The sequence below is a fragment of the Camelus ferus genome, chromosome 5 (genome assembly GCF_009834535.1).
Source record: "Camelus ferus isolate YT-003-E chromosome 5, BCGSAC_Cfer_1.0, whole genome shotgun sequence".
Taxonomy (NCBI): Eukaryota; Metazoa; Chordata; class Mammalia; order Artiodactyla; family Camelidae; genus Camelus; species Camelus ferus.
The window spans coordinates 21,547,909-21,563,550 of NC_045700.1; the positions used below are offsets into that span (position 1 = coordinate 21,547,909).

At 36.5% G+C, this 15,642-nt stretch overlaps 1 protein-coding gene and 1 pseudogene across 2 annotated transcripts in view; one reads left to right on the top strand and one right to left on the bottom strand.

Annotated features, from left to right (window-relative positions):
- Positions 1 to 15,642, bottom strand: part of LRP1B (LDL receptor related protein 1B) — a 1,593,459-nt gene that overhangs the window by 484,401 nt on the left and 1,093,416 nt on the right. The window lies entirely within an intron of this gene.
- On the top strand, positions 7,502 to 8,521 carry LOC102521329 (annotated as a pseudogene).

Here is a 15,642-nt window from a genome sequence, read left to right on the forward strand (position 1 = left end):
TTTTGTGCAATGCACAATTCTAAACACTGTAGCTAGATTAATTCATTTAATCTTCACAAAAATTCTATACAGCAAGTACTACTATTATTAAACCATTTATATAACTAATCATCAGGGAAATGGAAATCAAAACAACAATTAGATATCACTTCACACTTGTTAGAATGGCAATCATAAAATAAATTTTTAAAAAGATAACAATGCTGGCAAGGACGTGGAGAAATTGAAACTCTTGTGCACTATTGCTGGAAATGTAAAATGACACAGTTGAAAACAGTTTGGAGGTTGCTCAAAAAACTAAAAATAGACTACTATATGACCCAGAAGTCCCACTTTTGGGTCTATATACAAAATAATTGAAGTCAGGATCTTGAAATGATATTGACACTTCAATTTTATTGCAGTGTTATTTATAATAACAAAGGTATGGAAATAACCTAAATTTCCATCAAAAGATGAATGCCTGAATAAATGGCTATGTACATACAACAGGATATTATTCAGCCTTAAAAAAGGAGAAAATATTCTTACAGTGCATGTTAATAATCAGGGAAGCTACGCACGTGTGGGGATGAGGGGGATGGAGGAAATCTGTGTATTTTCCTTTCAATTTTGCTGTGAACCTAAAACTGCTCTAACAAAAGAAGGTATTTTTTTTAAAAAAAGGAATTTTTCCATGTGCAATAACATGGATGAACCCTGAGGACATTATGCTAAGTAAGATTAGCCAGTCATAAAAGGACAAATATTGCATGATTCCACTTACATGAGCTACCTAAAATGGTCAAACTCGTAGTAACAAAGAGGAGAATGATGGTTGCCAGGGGCCGGGGGATGGGAGGGAGGGGGAGTTGCTGCCCAGCAGGTAGGAAGTTTCAGTTACAGGAAATGAGTAAGTTCTACAAATCTACTGTGTAACACTGTGCCACTAACAATACTGTATCACACACTTAAAAACTGGTTACAAGGATAGACCTCATGGTAAGTGTTCTTACCACAATAAAAGAAAATAAGAAATAATTGAAGACTGCTATCAGTGCTATGAAGCAAACAGGCACAGTTTCATTTTTTATTTATATTGGTTTCTCTGCCTTTGCACACGACTCCACTCCACTCACCCTTCACTGCGCAAGTCTGACCCCACCCTCAGTGAGATACTCAGGCTAGCAGACCCCACGTTGACACTTCCTTCCTGTTGATCCCAACACCCCTATGGACAGAATCATACGGTTTTGTATTAAACCCTTGCTTTTCTTTTCACTTGTACTACTTTGACTCCTTATCCAGAGATGGAAATGCCTGAGAACAAGGGTCCTTCTTTGAACTATTCACAGTGCTTTACATTTTTTTTCAGCTGAGCGTGATGCAGAAATTCCCTAAAGACCTGTGCAAAGACTGGGGAAATAATATCCCTAAAAATATCTCCCATAATAATTCATAACTTAGAAAACATTTAAATAAAGCCATCTCTCCCATTTCTTCTTGATATCATCTTTTAAAATTATCTATTTTTAACTATTATCCTTTTTGAAGCTCCCTCTACCATAAAGAACTCTGGCTTTGACTGCATAATTATTACTTAGAATCACATTTGTTTCTCTGACATTTTTTTTCCTCATACTTTTATTCATAGGAATATACCAGAATCTTCAGAAAATACCAGAATTTAAAAAACTGCTTGCTTGAGCTGTATCTGTCATTAAGAATAACTCTGTTTCATTATTATGGCCTGAATTATGTCCCCCCAAATTTATACATTTAAGTTCTAACTCTCAGTACCTGAGGTGGGGACTGTATTTGAACAGAGGGTCTTTAAAGAGGTAACTAAGTTAAAATTAGGTAATTAGGGTGGATCCTAATTCAACATGACTGATGCCCTTATAAAAAGAGAATATTAGGACACCAACACCCACTCAGAGGGAAGATTCCAGCGGGGAGAAGAGCGCCACCCGCAGGCCGTGGAGAGAGGCCTCAGCAGAAGCCAGCCACGCTAACACCTTCAGCTCAGACTTTAAAACTCCAGATCAGTGGAAAATAAATCTCTCTTTGGCCACCCAATCTGTGGGACTTTGCTATGGCAGCCCTAGCAAGCTAATACTTCATTACTAAAGGTATTAAAGCAATTTATGAACTATAAAAACAATTAACATAAACATAAATTGATTCTACCATACGGTCTCCAAACTCTTCACTCAAAAAAAGGCAAAAAAAAAAAAAAAAAAAAAAAAAAAAAGAGAGAGAGAAAGAAAAAGAAAGAAGGGAAATAAATTTACTGAGACCTACAAAGTTCCAAGGCCTTTTCTAGGATCTGAATATAAGCAAAATAAGCAAATATGACTGTCTCATTTAACCATTATAATGGGATGGGATGTGTTAAGACATCTGTCAATAAACAAAATCTACAACATGAGAAAAAAAAAATCGATAAATATGGTGACAAACATCAAAAGAGACAGCCAGAAGAGCTGCCTGGGAATTTGGGGGCATTCCCCTGGTGACTTCAGTAAGTACATTTCACTCTAATAGCTCCAAAATTTCTATCTTATACCTAATATCTTCTTAATCTTCAGTCTGTGTAAAATCCAATTACATAGTAGGAATTTCTACCAGAATATAATAAAGTCATAGTCAACTTTAGATTACCAAAATAAAATTAATTTTATTTTTTCCATGTGCTTCTGCTCCTTTCCCAGTAGACTTCTATTATGAATTTAATGTTTGTGTCCCCATCACACCAAATTCATATGCTGAACTCTCTCTCAAGGTATGGTACCTAGGGAGGTGATATAGGTTTTAAGAATGAATAGAATAAAATAATGCCATTTGCAGCAACATGGATGGACCTAGAGACTGCCATTCTAAAATGAAGCCAGGAAGAGAAAGAAAAATACCATATGGTATCACTCATATGTGGAATCTAAAAAAAGTAAAAAAGAAAAAAAAAAAAAGAAGACACTAATGAACTCACCTATAAAACATACTTGCAGACATAGTAAACAATCTTATGGCTACCAGGGGAGATGGGGTAGCAAGGGATAAATTTGGGAGTTTGAGATTTGCAAATGTTAGCCACTATATATAAAATTAGATTTAAAAAATTTCTTCTGTATAGCACTGGGAACTAGATTCAATATCTTGCAATAACCCTTAATGAAAAATAATATGAAAATAAATAAATAAATATATATATATACACACACACACACACATACATGACTGGGACATTGTGCTGTACACCAGAAACTGACGTATTGTAACTGACTGTACTTCAATTAAAAAAAAAAAAAAGGAATGAGTGGAATCCATGCTCTTAAAAGACGCACCGCTGAGAGCTTTCTCATCCCTTTTGTTGTGAGACAGTAAGGCCATCTGGTGGTCTGTGAACCAGGAAGCTGACTCTCACCTGACATCAAATCTGCTGCTACCTTGATCTTGGACTTCCCAGCCTTCAGAACATTGAGAAATAAATGTTTGCTGCTTAAGCCACCCAGTCGATGGTATTTTTGTTACAGCAGCCTGAACTAAGACAACTTCCCCCAGTAAATGGCCCCCCATTTAGTCATCAGAGGTAAAAACCAGATAGCCATCTTTTTTTCCCTTCCCCACCTTAACAGTATCTCCCAGAATCTTATCCAGTCTGAGCAAGCCCACTTAATTCTTCACTTTTATAATCTCAGGGATTTTTTATTTCCCCTCCATCCCCACTAAACCTGCTTAGCTCAGTGCCTCACCACTTCTCATTCTCCTATCATTAGCGTGATCTTGCCAAAATGCAAATTGAAGCATGTCACTCTGCTGCTTAAAACTCTCCAATGCTTCCCCAGCCAAATCACTTAGCATGGCGCAGAGGCCATCCATGATTTGACACTTACTTAATTTTTCATCATCAGATCTAGTAGTGAAGCAGTAAACTAGCCTCTGCTCCAAAATGGCTTTCCTGATGCAGAAACTGTTTGCTGATTCACTCTGACTTGGAATTCCTACAACTTGTCTTTTTCTCTGACAAACTCCCACCTCTGTTTAACTTGCTCAACTGCTTTTGTGCTAAGCTGCCCATCACCTTCCCATTATACGCTCTCACTGCCCTCACCAGAGCCTCCTTTGTTCTAGGAAGAAAGTAACATTCTAATAACCTCCTGAGCTCCAGAAACCCACAAACCCATCGTGAGATTTTCATGACACCAGACACAATTGTTTCTGAGTGGACTTCCAGAACAAGGAGAACGCAAGACCCGCACACCCCGATCCTTCTCACCTGCTCCACACCCCAAGACCCTTCCCATAAAACTTCCCCATACTCCATACCTGGGGGACACACAGTTCTAAAGGCACGAGTCTACCGTGGTCACCTTTGCCTGACAAAGCAATTAAAGTTGTTTCTTTTCTACTTCACCCAAAACGCTGTCATCGAGGCTCAGTTCAACACCAGTGCACAGAGGCCAACATTTCGGCAACAGTACTGCCCCCTGTGCACCATGTTCCAGGAGTACTGAATGGCAGTCAATTTTCAACTTTCTAAGGATAGAATTAACTACGTTATGAGAAAAAAAAAAAGATGGAAATAAGCAAAATGCAGCTTATTGGTAAAGAAAAAGAATTAGAACTATTGTGAAGAAGGGACACACCTACATATCGGAATGAGTCTATTATTTATAATTATACAGGAGCCATTACATTTTCACTTGGTACCTACTGTGAATGAGGAACGCCCCTCCACCTGGACAATCAGGGTGGAGAAGCCTGCTTAGAGCAGTCTGTTAGCCTGGCAGCTGATCCTCCGTGCAGGAGGAGCTTTCTGCCATTTGTCTGAAGCTCTAGGCAAAAATCTATTTCTTAGGGCAGTAATAGAACTAGAAGTCTCTTTGTTCTGCCTGCTCTGAAGACTCGCTTTTATTTATTTTTCTTAAACAGAGAATTTGGAGAATGGCAATGAAGGTGGTCTGGAGAGCATTGCAGAACGAGGCCCAGTTTTGCTTTGAAGTCTTTGTGACCTTGAGCTGACAGATATGTCCCTAAATTCTTTCAGTGCATTGTCACATTGAGGTTTGCCTCCCTGAGAGCTGAGGGGATAGTCTGGGGTTGTAGGGAGGAAAACTTGCGGATGGCAGGTAATTTAATCTCCAAGTTGATGGCTTGACTGCGTTGCCAGTGAACTAGTATTTGTGCCATGATGAAGGAGAGAATGACAGTGAGAGGGAAGAATTAGCTGACAAAAACAAGGCAGCTCCAAATAACTGCCCGCTGAGATGTTTAGAAAACAAAAAGTAGAGCACGTTCAAAGCAGAAGATTGTTTTCATCAGAAAAAGGGAAGATGAGAAAGAGGATGGGGAGGAGAAAGTGATGAAGACCCACTCATTCACAACTCTGCAGCCCTGTGTTTATTTATGTATCTGTCTCCTTGTTTAAAATGCAAGGCTCTTTGGGTGAGGAATTATGTCTTATTAATTCTTATCCTCCATACATGTGCCCATGCTAGTTACATGGGTGGTTTTTAAGGCTGGTTGAGAGTCATTACAGTAGGTGAGAGAGTGTGTTTCGGAGTCACACAAAGATGCTCAGGCACCTGGCTGTGACACTCTCTGGGGGATCATGTTTCCTCCCCTATACTACTAGTTAGATTTAGTCCCAGAGAGGCTGGTGGAGATTAGAAGCGCAATTCCTGACAGTGGAAAAGAATAATGCTACTTGCCTGTGGTGATCACTCCAAAGTGATCGCCAAGTTCAAGTAATATATAAAATGTCCTGTTAAGACAGGAAACATATAATATTAGAACTTCAAATGTATACTTATAATTCTTGTAAACAAGCGAGCTGAACAGAGTTCAAAGGAAACAACTTAATTCTTTGACATTTACAGATACATGTTTAGGAGAAAAGTTTAGGAGAATCATTTTACCCCCTGTTACGGGGCTCAGCTTAAGCAAGGACTGAAAATATTAAGTTAGTTGATGACCATTCTTGTTTTGGACAGTTGTATCTCCCCTGAATCTATATGTTGAAACCCTTGCCCCTAGTTACACTATATCTGGAGTAGGGTCTTTAGAGAGGTAACTAAGGTTACTTGAGGTCATAAGGGCGGGGCCCTAATCCGTCAGAACTGGTGTCATTACAAGAAGACATCAGGGATGTGAGCACAGAGGAAACACCGTGTGAGAGGACGTTTATCTGCAAGCCACGGAGGCCTGAGAAGAAACCCAGCCTGCTGACACCTTGATGAGGGACTTCCAGCATCCAGAACTGTGAGGAGATCAGTCTGTACTGTTTGAGCACCCCGTCTGTGATATTTTGCCATGGCAGCCCTTACTGACTAACACACCACCTCATACCTGCTACTTTATTAGGAGCAGAACAGAGTAGTGGGATAGTTACTGGAAAGAGTCTGAGACATTTTGAAGATCCAGGCTGAGAAGCACAGGAACCACAGAGAGAAAACTCACCCTAGATCGAAGCAGATCTGAACCTTACCTCTAAAATACACTCTGCTTACCTACTTCCAAATTACTTCTAAGATCTCTACCACCGCCACACTAATCCAAGGTGTCCTAGTCTGTCACCTGGACCTCCTGAAGTTCACTAGCTTCTAACCTCACCCTCCCCCAGGGCGCAGTCAGCACACAGCATTGAATCATCGTTTTACAACATAAACCAGGATTAAAAAAAACTCCTGTTTAACCCTTCAGTCGGCTCTTAAAACAAAGTGTTCAGTTTTTAACTATGGCAGTAAACCCCCCAGAATCTGCTCCTTTGCCACTCCTCCCCTGCGGAAGGAAGCCGCAGCCCCTCCAGTCCCATTAGCCAGAAGCTGCCAAGCATTCTCTGGCCTTAAGGGGCTTTTATTCACTATTTTCTCTTCCTTAGACATCTTCACAAGGCTGGACCTTTCTTGCCCTTCAAGTGTCAGCTCAAATAGCACCTCTTGGGCCAGGACTTCATGGAAACTCTTCTCTGCTTCATTTCACCTCACTTTATCTGATAATTTTCATAAACTGTTGATTATTTATTGTCTACTCCAGCTAAATGCAAGTTCATGAAGACAGGGATTTAAGTTCCTTTTTTCACCCCTGTGTCTCTGGCTACTTTAAAAAGGCATAATCTAGATTTTTAAAAATGATTTAACAAATGCTAACTATTCTAATAGACATTCTGGTTCTAGAAATAATTGGGGTTGATACTAGAAATATCCTCAGTTCAGTCACTTTGATGCTTAGGGCATGCTTTGGGCAAATGGGCTGTGTGTGAATGAGAGAGGGGAAGAGATAAAGAATTGAAAAACCGACCACCTTGAATTATTATCACCTGGGGCCTGGACAGTTTTACAAATTTTTCTTTTTTCTTTTGTTTTGATACCCCTGAATAAATGGGACACTGGGGAACAGATCTTCACTTTTCCAAATACCAAGGCGTCTCAAACTTCTGATGCTGAGTTTCATCAGTGAACCTCGAGGCAGCAAGGAGTGACCATATGCTGCTCCTTCCGTGGCAGCCACGGTCAACGGGGACATGTCTGAGGTTGGGTCCCAGCTGTCCACTAGGCAGTGAGGAGTGGCTAGAGAGGGAGTGGCTAAAGGTCAGCAATTAAGATCTTCCTTAGGAAGTAGCCTGAGTTCCTCTAGAGAGTGCAAAGAATAGGAATATCAACTTAAAATCAAAATAAGCAGAAAGCTGCAGCTGACAGTGCTTTTTGCACTCTCTGGGGATGGCAGGGGTGGGGCACAGTGGGACGTGCTGTGCTGGGAGGCAAGTGGGTATCTGAGAGCCGCATTTCGGGGGTCAGCTGTGGAACTGAGTTGAGTTTGCACCTCGAGGTAAACCAAGATTACATTTTCAAGATCAAAAGTCTAGCAGACCCATCTGTGTTTTTCCCTAGCACACCACAGGCCTGTGCCAGTCCACCATCAGCCCATACAGCCAGTTCAAGAAAACCACCTATGATTACAACACTTAGCGAAAACACCTAGAGAAAATGATGCAGGAAAACAGGGTTTTCATTCAATTCTTGGCACAGCTGTGCTAAAATGTCTTAAACTAGAGGATGAAGAGAATGATCAGAACTTTTCAAAGAATCCAGCATCTTCAACACCAGGAAGCAGTTTGGAAACTCAAGAACATTTTAAACTGAACGAGAGCGACTATGAAGAAAGCAAGTATCTGAAGACTCCCTTTAAGAATATCAATGCACGCGGGTCTGAATCACTTGATACTGGCCCCCGCAGTCATCTCTAAACTGATTATGGGAATGAGAATCTTCCCAAATGAGGATTAAATGAAGAAAAAGCAAAATTGGTGAAGCAGGTTCAGGAGAAGGAAGACCTTCTTCAGAGGCTAAAACTAGTCAGAATGTATAGATCAAAGAATGATCCGTCTCAGTTACAGTTGTTAATAAAGAGCCAACTGTTGCTCTGTGAGTTACAGTCAGCTTTGTGTAAGAAACTAAGCTTTACTCAGTCCATAGACCCCTATGGGTTAGATAAGAAATTGCTACACTGTAACAGAAATGAAGAAGAATTAATAGGTGTTTAATTCATATTTTTTTTCCTCCAGAATACCTTTGTGAATGACAACTTAATTAAAAGATAGGTATACATTTTAAAGGGAAGATGTAAACCATAAGGGCTTAGAGAAAGATACCCTGGTGAACCTGGATTAATTCAGGGCTCCCTGTCAATGTAAATATAAACTAAGATCTAAAATAAAAATTTCATATTTTAAAAAAATTTGCCAAAAAACTTAACAGTTAAAAAAATTAAAAAATCATGTTTAAAAATAATTTGGATAATTTCGGAAGTCACTTTTAATACATTATTGTGTTTATTTTGGCAAAAAGTTCTATTTTAAATGTTAAAAAATAGTCTAATCAGTGAATACCTAAACCTAAACTGGTGAACAAGTATCTGCCTCTCTTCTCAGTTCATGACTCTTGTTTCCATCCAATTTACCACATATTTCCAACTGGATGATCTAGCAGGTGATTAGACTCGTAGATTCAAAAATTTTAAACAAATAAGTAAATAAATACATTTTAAAAATCAAAACAAGCAGGTTTAATCATGCTGCGCAATTTTTAAGGTAGGTCATCTTAAGATTGGACCTCCTGATGTTCTGAGCAGATTGGGACTTGGAATCACAATAGTGTGAATATTACTCAATAAAAAAAATGTTAAAAAAAAAAAGCCAATAATGTGAATATTAAAAGAATACAGTGTTCCTTTGTCTGTCAGAACAGCAATCTCTGGGGCTCTCTTGTGCACTTCCTTTAAATCAACCAAGCTCTATATTTTTTGGTAAGATTTTACTTTCCTTGATAACCTCTGCTCATTTGGAAAATGGGGTAGAAGGAGCCATAGTGGACCATGGGTCGAGCCAACCATCCATTAACTTTTGCTGCAGAAGTCACTAGAACTACCCCGTATCAGATTGCCCTTCCAGGTCTGCCTGTATGACAGGCTTTCTATGGTTTCTAATCTTGGATTGTGTTGAAATTTCTATTTAATTTTGGAGTCACATGTATTTTTATAATAGACGTTTCTTCCCATAATGAAGGTCTCTGTTCCTGGTAACCAAACCCTGTGTATAATAGTGCCCATGAAGTATAAATCTCAGTAAATCTTATCCTAAATATATCCTCATTTTTATGTTCAGGTCTCGGTTTTCAGCTTTTGGAAGGACTCTGAGAAATGGAATGAGGCTAAGAAGATGACAATCATAACGTAGAAGGGTCTGAGAATCATGCACCCTGAATGAAATAAAGGAAACTAGGTGTCTAACTATAGACATTTCAAATGGAACAGGGGGAGGGCTGGGAAGAACAGCACTGATATCATCAACTGACAGAATGCCTATGAGTGCAAGTGAAGACTTAAAAATGTGTAAACCATCTGACTCAGAAATGCTACAGCTAAAACTGTACTCTAAGCTCTGCAAATAAATAGTTACAGGGATAGTCATTACAATATCTATAATTTAAACAAACTTTAAATATTAAATGTTTATATACAAGTAATTATTTAAATAAAATATATTTAAGTATACAGTAGAATATTATGTAAACATTAAAATTATATTGTAGAAATGTTTACTGACCTAGAAATCAACGTTTACAACAAATTAAAAGTGAAAGGAACTTGATATATAATTTTTTAAAAGACATGTTATAAATTTTAACTTTTCTAAGTTTTTTTTTTCTAAGTAAAGTTTTAAATCAGAGTTCTATGACAAAAATTTCTGAGATCTTTAAATTATATTATTCTATTCATTTTTTAATCATTTACTCAATTAATTATTAGTCAATTAATACTCAATTTTGATTTCAATTAATTTAAATCATCTTTATAGGGTGCTTCTGGAGCAATTTTTTTCTTTTGATATTATATGAGAATCAACAAACTAGTATTTTATTCTGTTTGAACACACTGTATATTATAAGGTTCCAATATTTAAAAAATTGCTTCAAATGGCTGTTCTATCTTGGATAATTTATTGCTCTGTCCTTATTATTAAAATATGAATGTTGTTGTTGTAGTTACTACCCAACTCCTGACACTGCCAAATAATTAATACTGTAAAATTTACTGACTAGAAATATATATGTGGGTGTAAATATAAATATATTACTGGGAAAAAGGTTAAAAAATAAATACTGTCACAAATGAATGATCTTTGCTGCTCCCATTTGCCATGTTCCTGTCTTTTCCAAATAATTTACTATGATCTATCTATTCACTTGAAAATAAAAACATGTAAAACCTCCACATTATAGCACATTTCAGGGGGAAACATGACCCATTTAAATAATGTTACCAAAATATTATGTCATTGCTACTCAATACTTTGAATTGAATTGAATGGGATAGCTGCCAGCTGGTGCACACTCTTGAACCAGAAAATAAAAATAAAATTGTTGTTTGCAAAGTAAGCATCATCTCATAATCCTTTATTTTATAGTCTATTAAGTCATAAATGCTGTGTTTTAAATTTGAATCATAAAACACACAAAAATGCATGTGCTTTTCATAAAGAAACTCAGAACCAGCATCCTTACTTGATCACTTCATTGTGCCCTCATTCTCATAGATGGAAATCCACAAGATAAGAACTTAGTATATTAGAAATAAGTCACAGTAAAATGTTCTTGAAGAAAGAATACAACTCTGAATTTCCAAAGTCATACAGTGACCATTATATTTGGGGTCTTAAGCAAAATGATAACTATTAATACATTGTTTTTTAAGAAGAAAGCGGTAAGATAATTTTTGTCATTTTACACCAAGTATTTTCCAATTTTGGCTAGATTTCTCAGAATAAGAATTCCCTATGAAAAAATATGGATGGCACAACATCATGAAAGGAAAAAAATACATGAATGCCTAGATTCAATTTGCACGGAAATAATTTGGAGGTATCGTGGCTATTTCAAAAAAAACAAAAACATGTTTCAAGGGTGCTGTCCAGATAAATTTTCAAATGATAGAATATGTTTAAATAATTTTGAAATTTTACTGATATTATATGTTATGGCTATTTTCTATAACCATCCAGCTTTTATGTATTCTGTCCATACAATGGAAATATAAGAAGTGTTCCAATTTAAGAAGTCTTGATAGCTTTGCCTCCACTTAAGGTAGTATTAGAGATGAAGTCAGATCCACTCTTAACAAAAATGTTCTTCAAAACTGAAATCTTAGCAGTCCTTACAGTGCCACAAGTATTATTCTTATCTTACTATTCCAGAAACCAAAGAGTCCTCTTGCAAAGGTTTCTGGGTCACCTATCTGTCCTTTTAAATCTCATCACATCTTTTAGGCAAAGCTCTCAATCTCTATTCCAAGATAACAGAATCTTTTTTCCTCCCACATATAATCTTATTATGAGCCAATTTAGCACAAAATAATCTCATCACTGGTCTTTTGAGTACTGCTCATCTTTGAAACATCTGTATCCACACATACAGAACAACTATACCTAACAATTTAAAACCCTAAAAGCACAAAATTTCTTACAAGTGCACATAATTTATGGTCTCTTCTGTTTTCCCATACTACTGAAGATACTCCTTGAATGGTTATAGTTTAAATTATGGAACATTATTAATTAGAATTAAACTGATGCAAACATTTATTTCAACTTTGCGTTGATACTGATTATGAAAAGGGAAAAAATAGAAAATTAGTTATTGACGTTCAAATACAAGTTTTTATTTTTAATTTACCTAAGTCTAGGTTCATACATTCCCCTCCTCAAATCCTCTCTGATCAGATGCCACCTACCCATGTCTAATTTGGGTTGAACAAAACTGCCAAATACAATAACCCCTCCTTATTTGAGGTTTCACTTTCCATGGTTTCAGGTACCCAAGGTCAACCAAGATCTGAAAATATTAAAAGAAATTCAAGAAAAATTCTTATGTTTTAAATTGCACAGTGGTCTGCGAAGCATGAGGAAATCTTTGTGCAGTTCTATGGTAGCAGAGAATAACCTTCATTTTGTTGGAGGTTTACAGGGACACCATGACCTAGCCCTCAAGGATGGCCACAAGAATAAAGAATGCCTGCAGGAGGAAGATTACAACAATCGGCCACACCCCCTCCCTTGTTTTCCTTCACCCTCCCTTATTTTTTGTATAAAAGGAGCCTGCATTCTGACTAGAGGAGGATGGTTCTCCAAGACATTAGTCAGCCATCTCTCAGTCTGCCGGCTTTCCGAATAAAGTCGCTATTCCTTGCCCCAACACCTCGTCTCCCGATTTACTGCCCTGTCCTGCGGCGAGCAGAACGAGTTTTCTTCTTTTCATATGAAGAGCAAGACATGGGGAAATACAAAGTAATTATGTCTCTGCTCAGAAAAGGATGCATTGTCGAATTTATTACTTTTTTCATGCCATAAACATGAACAATGTCATTTTTTTTTTCCTGAAAATGAGTCCAGAAAAGTTAACCTTTAGTAGTTTACAAAGGGGAAACAATCACTATCTAATGCTTTTAAAGTACGGAAAAGCTGAGATGATTTAATTATTCCATTTATGTTAATGAGACCATTCTCTGATCACTAATTATAATCTGGTTAAAAAAAATAGTACTTGATGTACTTTGCAATTGGAGTATTTATCCATTCTGTTAGGTAATTAGCATTAAGAAGAGTAAAACATATTGGAACACAGCAATTTAAGGTGACAAAAATTGCTGGATTAGAATCACAGATAGTCCTTTGGAGATTTCTCATAGTACTTTTAATGTAAATTTTGATGGGCTATTAGTTTTCATTAATGGTGGTTTGAGTACTTAGAGAAGACAACTATGTACTACACTTAGTGCTGGGCAAATTGCCTGGTTATATTTCATATATTACTGTTACTCTAATGAATAGTATTATAGCAATTAGAAGACTGATGGCTTAGAAAATTTAGGTGGATGTATTTGAAGTTCTTTGAACTAAGTGTCATTGCTCAATGTGCACTAAAAAGTAACGTCCCCTTTTAAAAAGTATAATTTGAGAGCAGAATCACTTTAAATATATAGCATAATTATAGTGCAACTAAAATAAACTGGTTTGTATACATCAAACCACAGACAGAAATGCAATAAAAGTATAAAAATTAAATCACTGAATCTTGCTGAAAAGTAGTTGTAAACACGATTTAAGATCACCTGAATGCTTTTAAATGATGTGTTATTTGTCCAGCTTTTCATCGCTTGTATTTTCTTAATGAACATGCTTACATAATTTAGGTATGAACAAGACAATAATAATTATATAAATATCTATTATAATTGTGCTGATGATCATTCATATATCTAAGAGAATTAACAATTTTCAATCTCTGTGATAGCCAGAAACTGGAATTATTTTTCTGATCTGTTTTAAAGACTCTTAATTAAAAGAACCATTCTCAAGCATTATATTCTGTATTTCATGAATGCTTTCTACTGAGTAATATTTTATAAATGTATAACCTGGTATCCAGAGATCATTCTCTCAAAAAAAAGTCTATCTTTTTTAAAGAATATGTCTTTAATTTTTCTAAATCTGGATAATTTTAACTGGCATAATATATCATAAACATATAAATCATTCAAGCTTTTAATTTTAGAACATGTGAAATTAAGGTGACAAACTAGAAGTTCTTCAAAGTTAAGTTTGTTTCAAATGACTATAATTATTTTCTTCATATGACTGATTTTATGGTTTATTATTTCTATAAACATTAACCATAACAGCTTGACATAATCATATTTACTAGAAATTTCCCTTTTTTCTTATTAAAATGCATAATCATTAATAGCAAATTTGTATAAAGTAAATTGGAAATAAAGCAAAACACATGGGGCAGAACTAATTTCATCATCATTAAGAATTTCATACACATAAAAATTAAAAGCTTTCCTTGAGAGAAGTAAAGTTATCGGAGATTACTGCTTTTAGCTCATATTACATGCATAAGTTAACTATACATTCCTATTTTAGTAGATTACTTTAATGGCAGTAGTAAAAATACATGAAACATCAGGTTTTTTTAAAAACACAGCAAAAACTCCAAGGAAGAATAAAGTAAGTTGGATGCCTAATAGCATTAAAACAAAACAAAACAAAAAACTCTTCTAAAAACAAAAAATGTTTCAAAATATAGTCCAATTGTAAATTTGCATTTCCTATTTTATCTCTTGCTTAAACTTTCTTCCCTCAGACATCTGAATGACTCACTTCCTGCAGATTCTTGTTCAACTGTCACTTCCCAGTGAAAACTACCATGAACCCTGTATTTTAAATTGTCATTTTTCTGGTTCCTTTCTTCCAACCCAACACTGTATTCCCCATTCTTATGCCCTGGTTGAATTTTCTCCATTAGTATTTTTGCCACCTGACAAACTTTATTTCACTTGTTTATTTGCTTATACGTCTGACCCTTGGACAACTCGGTATTAGGGACACTGACCCTTCTCAAAGTTGAAAGTCTTGAGTAGAATTTACAGTCGGTTCTCTGACTCCGTGGTTCCTCCTTATCTGCGGTTCTGCATCCAAGGTTTCAACCAACTGCAGATCATGTTGTACTGTAGTATTTACATATAGATCATGTTGTATTTACTACTGGAAAAAACCCCCACATAAGTGGACCCAGGCAGTTCAAATCCATGCTGTTCAAGGGTCAACTGTATACTGTTTTCCCACACTGGGAATACTGGCCCTTTAATGATGGAACTGTTACCTGCTTCATGCCCTGCTGTTTACCTAGCACCTAAATAGTATCTGGCTCAAAACAGTCACTTGATGAATTGTTGAATGGGTAAATAATCAACACTGGGAAAGGTAAGTGTGCTTTTGTATTATGATGCCATACAGAAGGATAAATAGAAGCATAAGAGAAGCAAATCTTGATGCTTTTTCATTAAGTTGCATTTCCAAGAAAGAAAACAAATATGAAAGACATATATAGGCCCTCCCTTGTCGGCCACCCTATCTTTCACTCCAAGACAATTTCAAACCAGCAGCTTTTATGAACGCCAGGTATTCACTTTTATTTATTTATATTTTTAAGGATTTCTACTTTAACCAAAATTTGTGATGATAAACCTACAGTTAAAATATCAGGCTTCATAAAGCTGACTGGTCACTGGGGATCAGAAGAAATGGTTTTGGTATAGAGCAGGTTT